Below are 20,887 nucleotides of genomic sequence, written 5' to 3' on the forward strand. Positions count from 1 at the left end.
GTACCCCCACCCCCCCGTATGTACGCACCGTACCCCCAACCCCCGTATGTACGCACCGTACCAACCAGCCCCGTATGTACGCACCGTACCCCCAGCCCCCCGTATGTACGCACCGTACCCCCAGCCCCCCGTATGTACGCACCGTACCCCTAGCCCCCCGTATGTACGCACCGTACCAACCAGCCCCCGTATGTACGTACCGTACCCCCAGCCCCCCGTATGTACGCATCATACCCCCAGCCCCCCGTATGTACGCACCGTACCCACAGCCCCCGTATGTATGCACCGTATCAACCAGCCCCCATATGTATGCACCGTACCCCCAGCCCCCGTATGTACGCACCGTACTCCAGCCCCCGTATGTACGCACCGTACCAACCAGCCCCCATATGTACGCACCGTACCCCCAGTACTCCCGTATGTACGCACCGTACCAACCAGCCCCCGTATGTACGCACCGTACCCCCATACCGGGGCTGGTTGGTACGGTGCGTACATACGGGGGGCAGGGGCCCCCTTTTCCTCGTGCATCGCGGCGTACTTAGCTTTTCCGGCACTTTTTGGCTCCCGTAAAAATATAGCCGTGCGGAGTGCTGTGGGTACGAATTGTACTTGCTGGTCCGTAAAATGCTGCCTGACTCCGTGCGGACATCGCGTACGCGCTGTCCAGGATCGGAATTGTATGTATTTTTTAGCCGCACGGTGTTTTTTACGATTCGTACGGAAATGGTATTTCTGTACGAATCGTACTTGCTGGTTTGTACGGTGGAATTCCCGGGTACGAGTCGTACGGAGAAAATGATCCGTACGACCATTTGTACCCGGGTTTTACAGGATCGGAATCGGCACCTTGGTATTCACAAAGGACATTTACAAGTAGTAAATTCCCTTTGTGAATACCAAGTCGTAAAGTTAGACTTTCGTCTCACTTTACCTGCGTGCAGTGGGCCCGTAGTCTGTTATTGACCCACCCCCTCTCTCGGTATATGTTGCGGTGTTGACAATTGCTTTAGCTGGTGCAGCGCTTTCGAGGTCATGGGATAACAAGAAAGCATGCTACAAGCATCCTCTTGGGTCCATGGCTACTGGGTCTACATAGCTAGCGTCATCACAATCTATTGGCGAAGTTGATCAAAACAAAGTAGATGAAAAAGTTAAAAAGCCAACTTTTGCATTAAAGTCACCAACAACAATTAATTTAAAATAACCCCTTGAGTCAGCATGATTAATTGCTAATTCATCAATATACAAAAAATTTACTGGGAGGTTCCATACTTCCATATAAATGAGTGGACAATTTGTGGTAGATTAAATATCCATAATCGAAACAGAGAAATATTGATAAAATCAGAGAGAAAACAAATGATCATAAGAAATATCTAAACATGCCACAATCGGATTTTATTGTAATAAGTAAATTCGTATTGCCAATGAAGTTACGAAGTTATTGACAGAGCAATGACTTTGATTTTTTTTTTTTAGTATTTGCTTACTTTCACACGTTGTATCAAGGTAAAAAAATTAAACAAGAATCAATCACTCTTGCTTTCAACTATTTCCACTCGATTAAAGTACAGCAAATAAAACCCTATACAGGCATTTCAAGATATTGGAAGGTACGAAATAAACAATTTACTTTCTAATTAGGAACAACAAATATTGTTAGGTTTTATTTTATTTTTATGCTTCTGAAAAGGTGGGAGTTCACTGCATCATCACAACAACCCTCTGCCACGTTTATGTATTATTTTGTCGGGGATAGACCTGAACTTTTGCAAACAGTCAAACCACTCAGCTGGCATCCTGTAATTGGAACCCCCTTCCCTCTGCCATGGTCCTCTAAAGCAAATGTGTATTTTGTGTGATAGTACCCATTGTAGCAGGACTTTGGGTCCGATATATAAAACTATTTTGTGGTCGCAAACAGTTTGCGACCGCCGGTTTGTGGCGCCAAAACATTTTGATATGTATGAATCCCAAATTGCGAATCGGTAACATGTTATCGAATCGCAATTCAGACTTGTGAATACATACCAATCCGGAATTTGAAATGGGCGTGTTTAGGATGCATTTTCCAAGTACCAAATCTGATTGGGGCATATTAATGTTTATCACTGAATTTGGGTCACAAAACTTTAATATTTTACCAACAACTTGAAGGAGGTGGTAACTCATTCGCACATGGGAAGGGGTCCCCATGGGACCCATACCCCTTTGAGAATGTTAAAATACATATTTTTTATGTGAAGGCAGTTGTCCAATGGACCACGGCCTGCTCTTATAGTATTAAACTTAACCGGTTCCGTTTCTGTTTTTTAAACGCATCCCATTTTCCTTTGAAGAATACGGGCTACATTTAAAAAAATATATATATAGATTGTTTCATTGAACAGCATTCACAGACATGGTGGTCTGCTGATCCCAGCAAGCCACCATCCCAGTGCTGGTCATCATTCCTAATGAGTCGCAAACTATGACCTACCTCATTAATATTTGTGAGGTGGGCTGATTTGCGACCCACTAGAAATCACTATTTAAAAGTTGTACGTTTTCTTACTTAATGAATTGCGATTTCCTAATTGCAATTTGGAAAGAATCGCAATTAGGAAAGCGCATATCCTACTTTTTGCACATCTGACCCTATGTAATTTAAATGGTGGCTGGGTCGCTCCCGGTGCAAGGATGTTCTTATCATTCATCCCTGCAGCTCCTGCCTTCTACGTTCTTTGTGTAGTATAAATATATAGTTAACACCTATTAAGGTGTAGGAGAAGACAACAAAACTGACCTGTTCCAGTGGGAAGGAACTCCATATAAGGAATTATTTTTATCTTTTTGTTTAGAATAAAAATTTAGTCCAAGTTAAGCCTATGAAAATGCCCATTGAAGCGATTGATGGTCACCTAAAAATTCCAACTAAGCTAGAACTCTGATTGCCAATTTCCTATGACCAACCACCCTGAACAAAGACCCGAGTCAAGTTCCAGAAAGTCGAAGAGCTGGGCCAACCATAATTAGTTGAACCTGCATGCTTACCGAACAATGAGCTGAATTTTCGCCAAAGCTGGAATTAAGCCTGAAGTCGACTTTAGAGGGGGCTGGTTCTTCTGATTGTCTCTCTATTCTATTCTGTCAGGATTTATGGAGCACATAGCTACCAGAAGGCTTCCCAGTGATAGCATCCACAACGTTATTGGCACCTATGGTTCTCAGCAACTCCTCTCAAGATACAGATTAAGCTAAATAGAGCTATGCTTTTAAATCCTTCCTGAACATGAGTTAATTCTCCATCGTATGCAGGCTAATGGGTATAGAGTTCCACAGCTTGGGAACAAGATAAGAGAAAGAGCACCCACCCCACTGTGTCCTGTGTATTTAGGGCACTTTCATAAGTTTTGCAGCATTGATTGACTTTAGTGCCCTGCTCAGTATGGTACGTAAGGCATCATAAAGGCTGAAGCAAATTAGGACCTTTCAAATGAAGTCCTCTATGTGCCCGGCATAGAGCCTTGAACTTCACCTGCTGATCAATGGGAAGCCAGTGAGGAGAAACTAGGACTTTATAGCTGAGGTATGTCTTGGAATGTTAAGCAGAAGCAGATCCAATGCATTTTGGAAGACTTGTAACCTTCTGGTCACAGGTCGTGGGGCCCTCAGATATAGGGAGTTTCTGTAATCCAGGTGTGAAAGTACAAAAGCCTGACCAACAATCCTTCTGAGTGCCTGTTTGAGAGAAGGCCCTGCACCGTAGACAGGCAAACAACCCAGACTGAGCTGAAGCCCTCCAGCAATAATTTCAGTGGAGATGGAGTGTTGATCCACAGCAACCTACAAGTGAACCGACTCCAGGAGTCCTGCTGCGTGTGCATGACTGCACTAATATATATGACTTTTCCTTAAACATGGTACTCCTGTATTGCCACAAGCAGCACCTTATCGCTTCCATCTGGTATGGCCTCTGTCAACGGGCCTCTTCACCGAATTGGACCAATGTGTTGGAAGAGGTGTTCCAGAACCAAACCTAGGTTCTCCTTGACCCTACTGGGCTGTGCTGAGGTCTGGCATCTGGCTGGCCCTTGATATCCCGAACAATGAGCTTGTTGGTAGGTCTGCAGAGTCCGATTGTAATTGTGGACCTATTTTGGACTGGATTACAATTTTCATGTTTTGGTTAGACACGCTCTCCTCACCTCCAAAAGAGACTCAATATGAACCCACAACATTTGCATCCATGTGGCTATGGCACCAAGTATGCAGTGTTTGTTTTGTTAAGTCCTCGAAATCCTATTTATAGCCCTTATCTTTCTTTCTTTTCTCTTATCCTAAATCCTAGCTCTCTATTACCAACTGGTGATCCTACAGGCTAATGGCTGTCCCATATCCAATGTGTGTCTCCTCATATTGAAAATCTTGAGAGTAATTGAACAGCTTTAAAGAAGAGGCACCTGATCTTCTATTATCTCCACGGGGCACACTTTGGGGGTATATTTACAAGAAAATGCTGGAGTATGGTGTTAAGCCAAATTTGGCAACGCCGCACTCCAACATTTTCAAAACGCAGGGATGAGTTGTATTTACAAAAATATGGTGCAATTCTTTGTTTGCCCTTTCGCTGGCGCTAAAAAAGCTGCCTAGCGCCAGTGCAGGCACCCTGGTGCCATGTTGAAAGGGTGCCTGCGCTGCAGGGGTGATTGTTTCTGTGCAGAAAGGGACATCTTCCTGCACATAAACAATCAGTAATGGCGATTTGCCCTGCAGTACACATGGAAAGAGGAAAAAAAGAGGAGAAATTAATTATTTCTCTTCGTATCGCCATCCTGAGACCAGGTATTACCTAGCCTTAGTTTTTGGCGCTGCCACAACCTTGTAAATCTGGGGCAACATCAAAAAGCAATAGATGTTGTGGTGGAACGCCCACAGCAACACCCATTGACCGCCACTTTGCCGCAGCAGACTGCGGCGGTAAGGAGCGTATTTACAAGGTGTCATTAAGCGACGTTAAGTGGCCTAGCGTCACCTTCTAAATATGGGGAACGTCGCAATGCCACCGGAGAATCAAAAAAAGTGATGCTCTGGTGACGTTATGGCTTGTACATATGCTCCTTTGCGTGCCAGCCCAGCTCAGAAGTCCCTTTGTGATGAACTGTGACCATGACGCTAGTTTGGACCAACTGTGCCCCTTTATGGATATTGACTGTTGGACTCAAGTTGCTCCACTAGATGGACACTGAGACTTAGTGATATGGCACATTTTGGTTCGGAAATTTGGGTCCCTTGGACTATTTTTGTTGAATACTAAGCGACTTGTGCTTATACCTACTGAATTGCCCTGCCTAAGGGCTTCAAGACCGCAACATGTCATAGCCATCCCAATACATTGTACTGGAAACAAATTCCCTCATGGCTGGCTCTAGTTGACATAGGCCACAGTAAACAAGAGAGTTCAGTTCACGAAGATTGCCAATGACACTCAACTCTTCCCCAAAGCAGAGCATCGGGTGAATAGGATTACCGGGACGCGGTACTCCATGAAGGTCACGAACTCGTGATTCCTGTTTGTTTGAATTACTCGTGTCGGACAAAGCACTAGAGGACAGTGGGGCATATTATCAAGAAACTGCATTAAAATTATCGCCGCTTTAGCGGCAGAAAACTGCCGCTAAAGCTGCGATAATGGGCTTGATAATATGACCTTGAGAAGTCCATGTTCTGGTGTCAACATGGGCTTCTATGGGAATTCTCAAGGGCATATTATCAAGCCCATTATCGCCGCTTCAGCGGCAGTTTTTAACGCTGTGCTTGATAATATGCCCCAGTATTATTACATCGTGATCGTTTTTTAATATAGCATTTGAAATCGTATTTTTGCTCATATTATTAGTTGAAAATTGGATACAGGAATCTAAAGATATTAGCGAGGTTTCTGACTTTAAGGGAGCCTAGCAATTGGAATGACTTATCGTGTACAAATAATTAAGATTCGTTCATACCAGCCCTGAAGAAGTCATTTGTGCACCAAATTGCACGACAAACACGTGTTGGCTGTTGTTGCTTTGTGAACTGAAGATCTAGCTGTGTCTAGAAAAGTTTACCTACTTTCATTCGAGAATTGGAAAGACTGAATAAATATATGGACGTTGGTTTGAAAACTACTGGACTTACTTGATACTTCATGGAATTTTGATTTTACTTATGTGTGCTCGGGGTGGATTTTGAAGACACTCAACTTTTCCCCAAAGCAGATCATCGGCTCTTGGTCTTTTTTTGCTGTTGCAGTTTTACCCAATGCAAACTTGGCCCAAGGGCATTAAAGTTTCACAAGGCACCACATAACATTACTGCAAGGTCAGATTAATTATTTTACTAATTTTAAAGCACGGGGAGATTAATTGATTTGCCAAGAATCACAGAATGTTGAGACGACGCTCGAACTTGATTGTCTAGTTTCAAAGTCAGCGCTAGCCTTTGGGCCACATCTGTTCTCTGCTGCGTAGCATCTTATCGCCTTATCGTTTTAGCAGAACCATCTCATTTATTGTGTTTATTATTTTGAAACCTAAAATTGCAGAAAAAATTGCTTCGAAACCGGAAACCGTGCGTTTTGCGCAGTTAAATACAAAAAAAGAACAGGTTCACATCAACGTGTCTACAACTATAGATAAATTATACAAGAGGTAAACTAACACTTTACTTGCTAGTACGCAACAAACAGTAAACAAGCAGCCACAGAAAACATCAGAGCTTTCACAACGGTACAGTGTTTGTTGACTTAGGTCTGCTGAAATTTGTTTCTCAAACTTCACAAGTACACACGCAGCAGAAATACGGCATCGCAGACAGAAGTGCAAGTTTCCCATACAAACTTGAGGTAAAACCAAACATTTAAATTCTCTCTCTCTCTCTCTCTCTCTCTCTCTCTCTCTCTCTCTCTCTCTCTCTCTCTCTCTCTCTTCTCTTCTCTCTCCTCCCCTCCCCTTCCCGGCCCTCCCCAACCCACAAATGCAGCAGTGCAGGAGAGGTGTATTGTATTGTAACATGTATACATCATTTGGCTTTGCCCTCACTTCCTAGGTAAACAACCCTCAAATTGTCATCTCTCCTGGCAGTGAGGGGCCTGACCTACGCACCAGTGTTTAGGCCGAGCCTGGGCAGCCCATGCGCTGCTCTGTGGCATGCTGTATTCGAGTATGAACTTGAAGCTCCGCCCACTCTCCACCCACATTTTTCATTAGCTTGTGTCATTGTCCTTTGTAAATGCTCGCGTCTGATTCGTTAATAGGCTCGTTAGTCCCTCCTTAGTACTGCCTTCTCTTCATTTGTAACCTCCCATGAGGACTGGCCCTTTTACTTCTGTTTTTACACAGTACGTCTTATTCAGTCTGTAAGAACTAAGGGGCAAATTATCAAGCAGAGCGTTAAAATTATTGCCGCTTTAGCGGCAGAAAACTGCTGTTAAAGCCGCAATAATGGGCTTGATAATATGCCGGTGAGAATTCCAATAGAAGCCCATGTTGACATCAGAACATGGGCTTCTATTGGAATTCTCAAGGGCATATTATCAAGCCCATTATCGCCGCTTTAGCGGCAGTTTTCTGCCGCTAAACCAGCGATAATTTTAACACCGTCCTTGATAATATGCCCCTAGTTTCTTTAACCCCTTCCATGCTCATGACGGAACGGTTCCGTCATGAGCATCGGTTGAGCTGTGCTCATGACGGAACCGTTCCGTCATGGCCCCGCCCGCGCTCGAACCCTTCAGCACCGCGGGGGAATCCGCGCAGCGCTGAAGGGGTTAAAGAGTTTCTCCTCCTGCAGGCATGACATGCTTTTCTGCAACATTCAGTGTGCCATGCGCGCTTTCACTTACCAAGCAGCCCAGGAAAATGGCGCTCGTTTCTTTGAAATGAAATAGGTTTGGCATTTACAAGAGTTTGAGCTATTGGCATTGTAAATGACAATGCCTTTTATTTATGTGCTAATTATCAAAACAGATAAATAAAAGGCATTGTCATTTACAATACCAATAGCTTCAACTCTCACAAATGCGAGACCTATTGCATTGCAAATGCTTTTTGTAACTGCATGCAGTAGGTCAGCACCTGGATGTCTGAGAACTGCCTTCAGCTAAATTCTGGCAAGACTGAGTTCCTGCTCTTTGGTGACCATCCTTCATTCTGGACTCCTGTCCGGTGGCGCCAAGAGCTAGACCCTCTTCCCACGCCAGTCAGCAAAACCCGTAATCTGGGTTTTCTGATAAAGGACAGGTTTTCCTGTACTGATCAAGTCAAAGCAGTCTCTTGTAAAGTTTTTATACTCTTAAGATGATAAAAAAGCTTCTTGCTTTCCTTCCTCGAGCTTCAGAAATCAGTAGTTACCTCTTTTGTTATTTTCAAACTTGATTACTGCAATGCCCTTTATCTCAATGCGCATCAACACATTCTCAACAAGCTACAAACTCTACAAACTGTAGCGGCCTGCCTCCTCCTTAGGATTCCAAAACACCAATCGGTGTCTAAACAAATGAGGAAGCTTCACTGGTTGCCTATCAGGCACAGAATGACTTTTAAAGCGCTTTGTATTTCCTACAAGGATTTACATGATCAAGGACCCGCATTCCTGAAAAAACAGTTTCAATTGGTATACTCCCAACAGACCACTAAGATCTTCCACAGCCAAATCCATGTTTCTGCCTAAATTCAAATGAGCATCATGGGGAGGCCGCAGCTTTGTGCTGGTTGCCTCCACCACCTAGAACAAGCTTCCGCTCCACATCAAATCTTCCACAAATCTTCTGACTTTTAGGAAATCTCTCAAGACCTGGTTATTGAACTTCTTTTAAGCCTATCCTTCTTGTCACTAAATAGCCAGTGCCAAGACACCCTCAGGTATTCAAGAATTTAATAAGTCCCTTTAACATAACATAACCACTCCATGTGGACCCCTGAAGCTCTTAGCCACACAGATAACAAGCCACACGTGTATGGTGTCTGGTTGGGAGGGTGTTGATTTTGTTTTGAGATTATATGAAAAGTGTTTTCATGTTGTGCAAGATGACCACTGAGGTGGGGTTATTGTGTTATGTGGTAAACAGCCTGATGGTGTTCAAGGTGAGGGTATGTGATAGATGTGTGCATTTTAATTATAATAAGACTAACCAGCTTACCTACACGGGCAGTGGGATGCTGGGTGCTCATACACCAAATAGGGGGGTAATCAAAGACAGCACAGAAATCCATAAAACAACACATGCCTGGAAGAGAAGCTGTTGAATACCAAAAGGGCAAGAATGGGCATTGGTGACATAGGCAGTATAGGAAGTAGTGCCACTAAGTGATAAGTGATGTTAACAATAATTAGACCCACCATGATTAACTACAGACTTAGGGGCCCATTAGGATGGCGGTCGGAAAATCACTCCGACCTCCATGGTAGCGGGAAAAGACCGCCAGTCCAATTAGTATGCTCCGCAGTCGAAATCCGACCGTGGCGGTCGTATTCTGTCAGTTAACATTGCGGCGGTTGCTGCTGCCAGCAGCACCGCCGCGATGTGAAAAGGAGCATGTCCTGCAATTCCCTGCACTGCGTGGCAGGCACTGGACAGTGCCTGCCACTTGGTACAGGTAAATGTAGGGGGTAGCATGGGTACCCCACCAGTGCACCCACACCCCCCAAACACATTGGGGCCCGCATTGGGGCCCTGTAACCAGTTTCTGCCTGCCTTTCAATGGCGGTCCCACTGCAGCGGAAAGGCTGGCAACCGCCAGCATCCTAAATGCACCAGCAGTGCTTGGCCCTGATCCGCAACAATTGCAGCGGTCCAGCAACCGGCGGAAATGTGGCTGGCGGAAAGTCACGACCGCAATGCTAATCGAACCGTCAGTTTCCTGGCTTTCAACGGCGGGCGGATGGCCGCCGCCTGACCGGCGGTTGCCACTGTCGACCCGGCGGCGGTCATCTGCCCGCCATCCTAATCGACCCCTTATTGTCTGTGAAATATCGGGACCAAAACTAGAGTTCACTTCAGTTTAGATGTGCTAAAACGGGAAATAAAAGAAGCAGTTGGAGCAGCCCTAAATTAGCACAGGAGACTTCTATTACATGTGTTGCTTGTGTCGTGTAAGGAATTGTATTGTTATTTAGGGTGGGTTACAACCCACCTTAAGGAATAATCACAACTCATGTCAGAGAGAACCCTCAAAGTCACTAAATCAATCTGAGCTCAATCCCCTGGTAGCTATGCCACAGAGCAGACCAATGTTCCTTCTAATTATTTTTCTTTTTGTGCGGCGATGAAGGGTCTTTGTGCACTTCAACCTAGGCTCTGTGCACCAAAGACATGTAAAATAACACAATGCAAGTGAGGGCAGCACATGAGATACTTAAATCAGTGGCGTTTCTCACTCCAAAGATTTGTTTGAAAATCAAAGAAAAATGGTGCATTTTCATTTAGTTTAGTTAAATCTAAAGCAATTGTAATTGTATCACAAATCAAAATGGTCATCCCAGTACCTCAATGACAACATTCATAGTATAATGTACTCCAGTATCATTTGCAGCTCATAGATATGTTAATACTAGCACTCAGAACTTTGTACCTTTATAAAAGATTACATTATATAGTGTGATGTTCATCGTGACACCCTGAAAAAGGTGTACTGTGTAAAATGTGTTCATCCATGCCAAGTAGCCAGGAATGTTAGATTTTATCACACATGACCTAGCGAAAATTCACAGGCTCTGATCATCAAGTGAGGGCAGGGTTGTCTAGAGTAGGTCAAGAAAGGCCATATCTAACCACATTTTCAAGACATTTACAGAAGATAATTTTCCATACACTAATACAAAAGGATTTCAGCTCCTCTTGACCTATTTTAGACCACAGTCCCCAACCAACAACCACAAAATCCCTCAGTCACGGATTCTGCTTAAAGCTAGTGATATTGGTCTCGGACAAACACAACCGATTTCTATTTTTCAGATTAGCCCACTTCAATGACCATGGCTGTCATGTGACTGTCATAAAAGTGACTTGTAAGTCAGTGCTGATTACCCAATAGCACTCAGAATGCTAGGACTTGGAGTTTCATTTTCCTGTTATAAGTATGGATCTAGACATAATGGCATGCTTGGAACTATTGGGGTACACATCAGGACTGGCTTCTTGTGGCCAGTTGGAAGATATGCATGAGGTTTCAAAACAAAGTATTTCCCATCCAACATGATGCTAAAGATACTGCAGCAATAGATCATATTCAAATTTCTGAATTATGGAAAAATGCGAGTCCACACAAAGTACCTGAGTTTATCGACATCTGATCTAAGATATCCCCTCATTCCCTCCTGTCTTTAGGGTCCTTGTATTCATTGTATTACACAGAATTTGCCTCCTAACGTTAACAAACATCTTATTAAAAGTAGTCTTAGGGACTATCCTAAGAGCAGGAAGTTATTTAACTTCTGTGGGGTTATGGACGACAAACTCACGTCACATTCAACACTAGCAGTAAGACTGTCAATTGGTATTTGCCTGCCAGCTGTTACAGCAATTTTTATATTCCCCCAATAATAGTCAGTCTAACCAGGGACTAAAGCCTATATACATTTTAAACATTTATTGAACTCAACACATCAGCACATCTCTTTTTCTACGAAGGCTCCAACCAAACTACTAGATATTGTAACTTACCCACCGTATCAGATGTGCAATTATATATATTTTAGGTTCTGGAAGGCATCTTTTACAGAAGACATGGCATCACCAAAAAAGGTGCCTCAAAATGTTATTTGCCATTGCAAGAGCGCATAACAATGCCCAATGAAAGATACATACAAGATTGACTATTTACTATGTCTGTCTCTATCACCCATTTGTAAAAAATGTAAGCACTTGCTAAGAGATTAAATCTCAGTATTAGATATATTATAATAGGTGATATTTACATCTTTGTCTCCAAAGGGGAGAGAGAGAGAGAAAGAGAGAGAGAGAGAGAGAGAGAGAGAGAAGAGAGTGTCACAGCATTTTAAAATTTTATATAGTCTGAATACAATTTGTGAGCTGCTACCAAGAGTTGTGAGGAAATAGAAATAGGAAAGAAGCGACAAGGAGAGAGTAATGTGATGAGAGAGAAAAGGGGAATGTTTGGACATTCTGGAAGTTCGGTAAGTACATGTGCCTTACTAAAGCTGCCCCCAAGTGAACAAAGGAAATGACGATGAAGGGAAGATAGGGTATATGGAAAAGGAAAACATTATAGCATGTTTGGTGCTTATTTAATTGTTATGCTGCCCCAAGACTACTTCAAAGTGCAAAATGGGGAGAAGAATGGGGGATGAGGGATTATGAGCGGGAGGTCGGTGAGGAAAGATGGATTTATATTGTTTCTTATCAAGAATTACACTTCACCTTCCACTTTGTTTCTTATCACTTCCCTATGTAGCTCTTTGAAGAAGCCTTAGGTTGGCATACGAGTTTTACAAGTACTCAACCAGCCAGAATGCTCTCATCTTCCCTCTACCTCTCATTCTGTTCTCTTTCAGTACCTTGGAGTAGTCTTAATGTACCAAAATTTCTTAATGCAAACAACTTGACATGAAGGTCCCTTTTTCCTTCTGCCCCTTTCCTGTCCCCTCCTTGAAACATCAGTTCACATATAGCCCTTTAAAGCAACCTTTTGATGTGTATAGCCATGTTTCATTACATAATGTAAGGGTGGACATTTTCACAAGCTTTCCTTGCAACTCAAGCCATGTGGCACAATATTGAACTTCATGGGCTGCTCACTGCTTGAAGTTCCATTTAAAGCTTTACAATGGTACCAATTGATGTGTGCATCAAGGAAAGTGATAGGTAACCAGAATATTACTCCATCCATTTCAGCAGGCTTGGTTACTATGAAGTTTGTGTAAATAAAGCATTCCTCTGTGAAGTGTCTTTAATTGTAGGTCTAGAACTTATTGCTGCCCCTGGGGGATGATCAGCACCTGATCAGAAGCGGGCCTGTGCATTAGCTGAAATGGAGATCGAAGTGGATATTTTGAAATGTGACTCATGGAAGGCAAAGATCACGGCTGTCAGTAGAAAGTCTACTGAAAGAAAATACCTTCTCCTGAAATGGGCATGTGTTTAAATCTTGTGTGGTATGTGGTATGCAGGCTCTTGGAAAGACAATGGGTGCTGAAAAATGGATGCTGCTTGCTCATGCATGTGTGCAATTTACAGGTAACATAGGAGCAAACAGGCTTAACTTAGGGCAATGTGTAGAGCATTTATGCAATACAAAGACAGTAGTAAAGTCAAAATGCAAAACAATAAAAATCCCAAACCGAATTAGAAAAATAGAGTCAAATTTAATAAACAAAATGATACCAGAATGACAAAACACCAATAAAGTGAGCCAGAGATATACATTTTTTAGAGTGTTAAGTAAGAATAGTGCCAAGAAGCACAAAGTGCCAATGATAGTCAATGATTGCGATAGACTGGGGCCTAGGTGCAATTTAAGTATGACTGCAATGGAGCGCCAGGTGGATACACTAACTAAGTTCGTCCTGGTCAAAGATTTTATCTTCTGAGTTATTCAAGTCCTAGTCTACCACAGGTGTACACTTCTAAGGCCCCTCATAACCTCTGGAGAGACACTTAGAGGCTTACAGGGTGTCAAGCAGAGTCCAACAGCAGGGCTCCGACCAGGTACAGTTTACCTTAGTCAGATGGGCGTTTGCAGAAATTGCCTCCAATGCCTTGTTGCATCCATGTAGCTTGAACAGGAGGTCAGCCATACGAATCTTGGAATCCACTTCTTTCTACTATGTATTATGGTAATTCTAGAGTACTCCCACATACAACATTCAAATCCAGTTTGAGTTAGCCACTTTATCCCCAATAAATGAGGAGACACAGGTCTGGTAGGAATAAAGCAGGATTCTTCAGCAACCACACAGCGGATGCACAAGAAATGTCTGCATCCTGTTCACTTCTATTTATGTGTTCTCCAAGTGTTATATGTAAAACCCAGCAGACAAGTATGATGTGATACTCAAGCAGGATTTGACATTGTAGTGTAAAAAAGAATGCCCACAACCCTACCTTTAATACTCTGTGACGGTCAAAGTAGTCATCTCTGCCCATTCAGGTCTGCCTACTGTTTGCACCTGGTAGGCTTTTCACACCTATTCAAATGCTAATCACCGGCTGGGAGAAGTTGGTGGGCAAATGCAAATTAGCCTCCAGGAACTTCAGGTAGGGAAAAGGTAACTCTCTACAAGTTACTTTTCCTTAATATTTATGTAAAATCTGACTTCACAACTGAATTGGATTTTTAATAACTATTAAAAATAGTTGTTTAATTATTTTTCTATCTATTCTCAATCCTGAGATTCAGTATTAGAATGTTTAACCTGTCATCTGGTTTCCTACATAGGACAGCTAGGCAAGCCACAGTGAAAAATAGCTTTTGGGTTCCAGTCAATGTAAATACATGTTACCATTTACATTTCTACATGTCCTACTTTTAAATACCATGCACCCTGCCTTGTAGGCTACAGGGCCTATATGGGGTGACTCGTTTATATTTAGGAGGGAGGTTTGATCTGTAGCCATGTTTGCACCACTACTGTAATGGATTGCACAATATATGCTGCAGTTCTCTGGTGTAATTTATCTTTCTGGCCCTGGGCACCAGATAGTAGAGACTCATAGATAAGATAAATAAGCCATTTAGGAATATGCCAATTCAACTATGTTTAAAGGGAGTGCACAGGCACTTTACTACTGGTTGGAAGGGTTAATGTGCACAGAGGTCTAAAGCCTGCAAAAATATAGGATCCAGCAAAAGGCAAAAAATACGGGGTTACGATGCAGAAGAGGCAGATTTCCTACACAACCCGTCCCCAGCCAAGTCTGATCAATCCCTTGAATTGCTTCCCTGCTCAGGGGACAGAAAGTGGAAAATGTGCCACCTCTGAAGTGGCATTTGTCTGCTCTGTGCCCTTCTGGACCCCCAGGTTGACCACACAGAAAATGTGGATTTCCTACATGCGCATCACAAACTTTCCCTGTGAGGGTTCCATCTTATTGTGGCCCCTGTTTGTGCTACACTGACGTTGATGAAGGAGTTACAAAAACCTCCAGGTTTTCCCTGTGAGGCATTCATCTTATTCTTGGACTGTGGTATGTTCCACTGATGTCTACGCAGGAGCTACATGGAACACATCAGACATCAAATGTGAAAGCTTCTATGCTCACCCACACTGTCCTCCTGGCATGCAGGCTTGCCACCTTGTGAATAGCATGTTTCAACTATATGGCGAGTGTGCCTAGTGGCAGTCAGCTACACAGTCAGAAGTATGACGAGGCACCCAAGGGCAGCGCGCTTCAAACACTGAATGAGTACTCTCAATGTTTTTAGCCAGCCAGCGAAAAAAATGAGAAGGCACAAGTTGGAATGTGGGAAGAACATTGGAGACACTACAGTAAGGTCACTGCATGTTTAAAAGCAAGGGACTGTGACTATTAAAAAAAAGAACGATTAATTTTTGGGTGGAAGGCACTTTCTCTGTATCATAACTAAAGAGAACAGACTACCATATTGGGAACTTCATGGTCCATGTTCAAAAGTTGTTTTAATTTTTAAAACGTTTTTCAAAGTCCTTTAAACTAACTGACTTGCGTCAACAATAAGTAACTTTGACTGGTGTCATATTTAACTCTTTCTATTTTAAGATGTATATTCAAGTACTGAATCGAATATTGAAGCTCTAGACTTTCAAAAGCTACTTGATATTACACTGACTTGCCAGTTCTGGGATGTATCCATTCATGAAGTGGGGGGCTAAACATGTGTATTATCAGATCGTCTTAAGTACTGAGTAAATTCACCATGCTGAATGCTACAGACATTTTTCTTAATGTCTCCTGGTGAGCCTAACATAATGTGGCAATAATGGAAAAAAGTGGTTGAGTTATTTGCCAACGTTTTTGAGACTTCTTTAAGTACTGATATAAAAACTGGTTTGGTGGTGCATTGTTTACGGTCAGAGGACCAAGAGGCCTTTGTCCATCTTCGTAACATATATGATGAGGACGAAACAGATGTTAATGAATATGGATTTTGCACATAGAAACCTTATCTTCACTACCTTCCAAAGGTCAGTACCATCTTACAGAAGTATCATTTTGGGAGGCTAGTGCATAGAGAGGGTGATCTGTGAAAAGCTATGTCACAGATTTAAGAAAACTGGCATCCTCATGTAAATTCTCCAGCATATTAGAGGAGAGAATCTATGACCAACTCATGCTGGAGTGTAACCATGAGAGAGTTAAAGATGATCTCTAGCAAAAGGATGAACCCAGTTTGGATGAAATGTTCGTGATTGCATAGAAAATAGAGCATTCAATTATATGCGAGGAAGTGATAAAGATGGACAGTGTGCATTATGAGAGAGTGCAGATGTTGAAAGGTTCAATGGTTTTACAAGATAAAATAAGAGAATTTCAAAGTAAATGTTTCAGATGTGGCAAAAAAAGGACACATGGCTAATGGTAAGGAGTGCCCTGCATAGAAGGTGGTATGTAAGTGATACTAAGAAAAGACATTATGCCAGCAACTGTAGAGCTAAACATTTAAAAGGTAAAGTGAGAGAAATTGAAGTGGAATGAGGTGAAGATGGCACAAAACTGGCATGTTTTCAAATTGTTTAATAGATCAAAGGAGGAAATAAGAAATACCCCAAGGATGTTATTAAAGTGGAAGGGAAATATACATGTGTTGTTTGACTCAGGAGCAAAAAATACATTTGTTTCAAATACATTTTTTAGGAAACATCTTAAGGACAAATCAAGCTCAACAAACCAGACATCATACCGTGTGCATACAGTGGTGAATCCATTAAGCTTGAGGGCTACTTTATGAGTTTGATAGAGTATAAAGGGAGCTACGTCTCTGGAAATATTTATGCATTTTCTAAAGGTGACAGTATTTTGAGTTGGCTTCACCACAAATATGTGGGTCTTATGTTAGATCAGAATACTTGTCCTCCCATAATGCTTAAGGAAGTGTCAAGGGTTGTGCATAAAACTAAGGTGTGGCCCTTGAATGATGAATTTGTTCAAGATATTTGGAAGGAGTTCATCAGTCTTTCAAGGGAGGGTGGTATGTTTGAAAGGGTAAATGCATCACATCTGGTTAGTAAGAGGTGTTCAGTCAAAGTATAGCAAGGTACGTTGTACCCGTAACGGTGTGACAGGAGATGCAAGTTGTATTGGAAATGATGAAAAGTGAAGGGATTGTGAAGAGATGGAGGGCACAGAGTTATTGCCACCTGTTTTTGCTGCCAGGAATACCAATGGGGATCTCAGGATATGTGTTCACCTCCAATAATTAAATATAAGTGTACACATAGACAGACATCCCATTCCTAACATTTCTGGCATGTTGTCTTTGTTTACTGAAGCCAGAACCACCAGATCAAACCTGGTGAGCACTCAAAGAATTTAACGGCTTTCATTATATCATTTGTGATTTTCTGGTAGGTTAGTATGCTGTTTGGTCTGATATATGTTGCCTCCAATTTTCAGAGGGCAATAAGAAGGTATTGAAAGGAACTATTGCTGTTAAAGTGTAACAAGATGACATACTTGTCTTTGGATGTTATGTGTCTTGGAAGATGGCCCACTCTGAAGGGTCACCCCAAACATATTGCTGACCTTCTTTTTGTTGGCTTTAGGACTCTGAGCACTTTACCACTGCTGACCAGTGCTAAAGTGCATTTACCTCTCCTCTAAACATGGTATAATTGGTTTACACTTGTTTGGCATATTTAGTTTACCTGTAAGTCTCTTGTAAAGTGCTATATCATATTCACAGTGCCTGTAAATTAAAGGCTACTAGTGGACCTGCAAAAGACACACAGATGATTGACGGAATGCAGAGCAAATCAAGCATTCACCCCCAGTCAAGAGATCTGGGTTAAATACATCATTCCTTTGTTCACCATGGCACCCCAGTTTAGACCCAGCCATATGCAAATCAGTCTTGACCCTGTTCCTCATGGGAACAGTCCAGACCGAACTGCCAAACCAGGTCCTCCCTGGACCGGAAACAAGAATCCTGGGACCGGTTTCAGGGCATTACTCCTTATCAGCCAGGCTAATTTGTTTCAGTGGCACGGTGAGCCCCAAGACCCACGTCTGGACATACCCAGCACACTTAGGGCGAGAAAGCAAAAGACACATAGACGATGGACAGAATGCAGAGCAAATCAAACATTCACCCCAGTCAAGAGATCTGCATTAAATCCATTGTTCTTTTGCTCACGATGCCACCCCAGTTTAGACCCAGTCATAGGCAAATCAGTCTTTACCCTGTTCCTCATGGGAACACTCCAGCTCGAACTGCTAAGTCAGATCCTCCCTGGATCAGAAACAAGCATCCTGGGACCAGTTTCGGGGCAACACCTCCCATCAGCCACGCTAGCTTGATTCCAGTGGCACAGTGAGCCCAGGGCTCACTTCTGGGCATGCCCAGGACACATAGGGAGAGTAAGCAAAAGACACACAGATGATGGACAGAATGCAGAGCAAATCAAACATTCACTCCAAGTCAGGAGATCTGGGTTAAATCCATCATTCTTTTGCTCACCATGCCACCCCGGTCCTAGAATGCTTGTTTCCAGTGCAGGGAGTACCTGACTTGGCAGTTCGGGCTGGACTTTTCCCATGGTCAAGACTGATTTGCAAATGGCTGGGTCTAAACTAGAATGGCATGGGAAGACAATAAAATGATGGATTTAGGCCCAGATCTCTGTACAGGGGTAAAAGTATGACATTGTTCAGCATTCTGCCCATCAAATGTTCTTTTTGCATTTGTCACCCCGAGTGGGATGGGTATGCCCTGACGTTGGTCCAGTGCTCTCGTTTGCCCTGGAGTCAAGCTAGCCTGGCTGATGAGGGGTGAAACCCTGAAACCGGTCCTATGTTTATGTTTATTGCTTGTATAGCGCTCGAATGCCGAAGCGTCTTGGCGCTGGGGTGTAAGGGCAGAAAGATACGATTGGAAAGGGAAGCCTGTGCGGCTGTAAAAAGCCGGGTTTTCAAACTCTTCCTAAAGAGCTGGAGATTGGGTTGAAGCCTACTGGACAGAGGCAGTTTGTTCCAAAGCTTGGCCGCACAGTGTGTTATTGCTCGGCCCACCCATCTTGCCCGTCTTATCTTTGTAATTTCAATGAGACCTTGACTGGCCGATCTAAGAACGCGTGAAGGAACATATGGTATAAAAGGTTTTTGAAGGTCATCGGCACTGCCCCCATAGATTGCCTTATGCACAAGAGTTAAAGATTTGAATTCTATACGCTGTTTGATGGGCAGCCAGTGAAGCGATCTAATTCCAGCTGAGGTTGGCTGTCCTCTATGTAAACCCAGTAGACGTCTAGCTGCAGCATTTTGTAGGGACTGCCGTTTTTGGCAATTGGAATTTGTCAATTCCCAAGAACAATGATTGGAATAGTTCAATTTTGATAGAAAAAGAGCTACCATCACTGTTTTTGTAGCTCTTGAGGTATAAAAGGAAAGATTTTTCTCAAGATTTTTAAGTGAAAAAAACATGACGAAATAAGGCTGTTCACCTGGGCACCAAAATTTAGTTTGTTATCAAAAATGATCCCTATATTTTTGACCTTCTCTACTGGGCGTGGACATCTCCGGCCTCAATCGGCCACCAAGACTGGTTCCACAGGGGCTGGTCTGGCCCAAACTCCATCACCTCTGTCTTATCTGTATTTATTTTCAGATAGCTCTGACACATCCAGGCCATAATCCCGGTGAGACAGGCATGGAACCTGGCTGCTGTGGTCTCTGGCTGATTAGTGATGGAAATGACAAGTTGAGAGTCATCAGCGTATGAGACCAGAGCAAAACCATGTCTCCTAACGAGATTGGCCAACGGGGTGACGTACAGATTAAACAGGGTTGAGGATAGGGCAGACCCCTGTGGAACTCCACAGGGAAGATGAAAACCGTCCGACTTCATGCCGTCCCAAAACAGCTTCTGCTCCCTTGCCTCCAAAAAGGAGGACAGCAGGGACAGGGCGGTCCCCTCTACCCCTATATCCCTCAAACGCTGCACCAGAACAATATGGTTTACAGTGTCAAATGCGGCTGATAGGTCAAGGAGGACGAGGACCGCCTTCCCCCCATCATCCACTACCCCGCGGATCTCTTCAGCTGCCAGGATTAAAGCAGACTCAGTAGAGTGGCATGGGCGAAAGCCATGTTGAGAGATGTCCAACAAGTTGTTTACATCAATATAGTCTGTTAGCACTTTGTTCAGTTGTTTCTCTAGAACTTTGACCGCAATTGGGAGACCAGCAATGGGGCGATAGTTCTTGGGATCGCTAGGATCTAAGCCTGGTTTCTTTAGAAGAGGTGTAATTGATGCCATTTTCCAAATTGTAGGATAGCAACCAGAGGCTAAGACTTGGTTCAGGATAGGGGTAAGATTTTTGCAGATTTTATTTGCTGCTTGATGCATGATGAAAGGGGGACAGGGATCAATAGGTTCACCAGATTTTATGGAGAGTAGATGTTTTTGGACCTCCCCATTGTTCAGTGGCTGAAAATGAGTCAGTTTGCATTGGGGGCGAATTACGGACACTGTCATGTCCTGAGGTCTGGGAGTACTTGGGAAATCGTTATAGATTCCTTGCACCTTGTCTAGAAAGTGACCCGCCATTTTATTACCTAGATTTTGATCTGGCTTGAAAGCGCTATCTTGCTGGGGTTTAGCCAACAAATTAATGGATTTGAACAAAATCCTTGTGGATTTGCCCGCCTCCTTTATTTTTGCTGTAAAAACTGTTTTTTTGCGGCAATGATTGCCTCCTTATATAGCAA

General features: G+C 43.1%; 1 long non-coding RNA gene across 1 annotated transcript in view; it reads left to right on the forward strand.

Moving 5' to 3' along the window:
- Positions 1 to 20,887, forward strand: part of LOC146833735 (uncharacterized) — an 86,337-nt gene that overhangs the window by 9,781 nt on the left and 55,669 nt on the right. The gene's annotated exons all lie outside the window — the stretch shown is intronic.

This window comes from Triturus cristatus, chromosome 4_2, assembly GCF_964204655.1.
Source record: "Triturus cristatus chromosome 4_2, aTriCri1.1, whole genome shotgun sequence".
NCBI classification, from domain to species: Eukaryota; Metazoa; Chordata; class Amphibia; order Caudata; family Salamandridae; genus Triturus; species Triturus cristatus.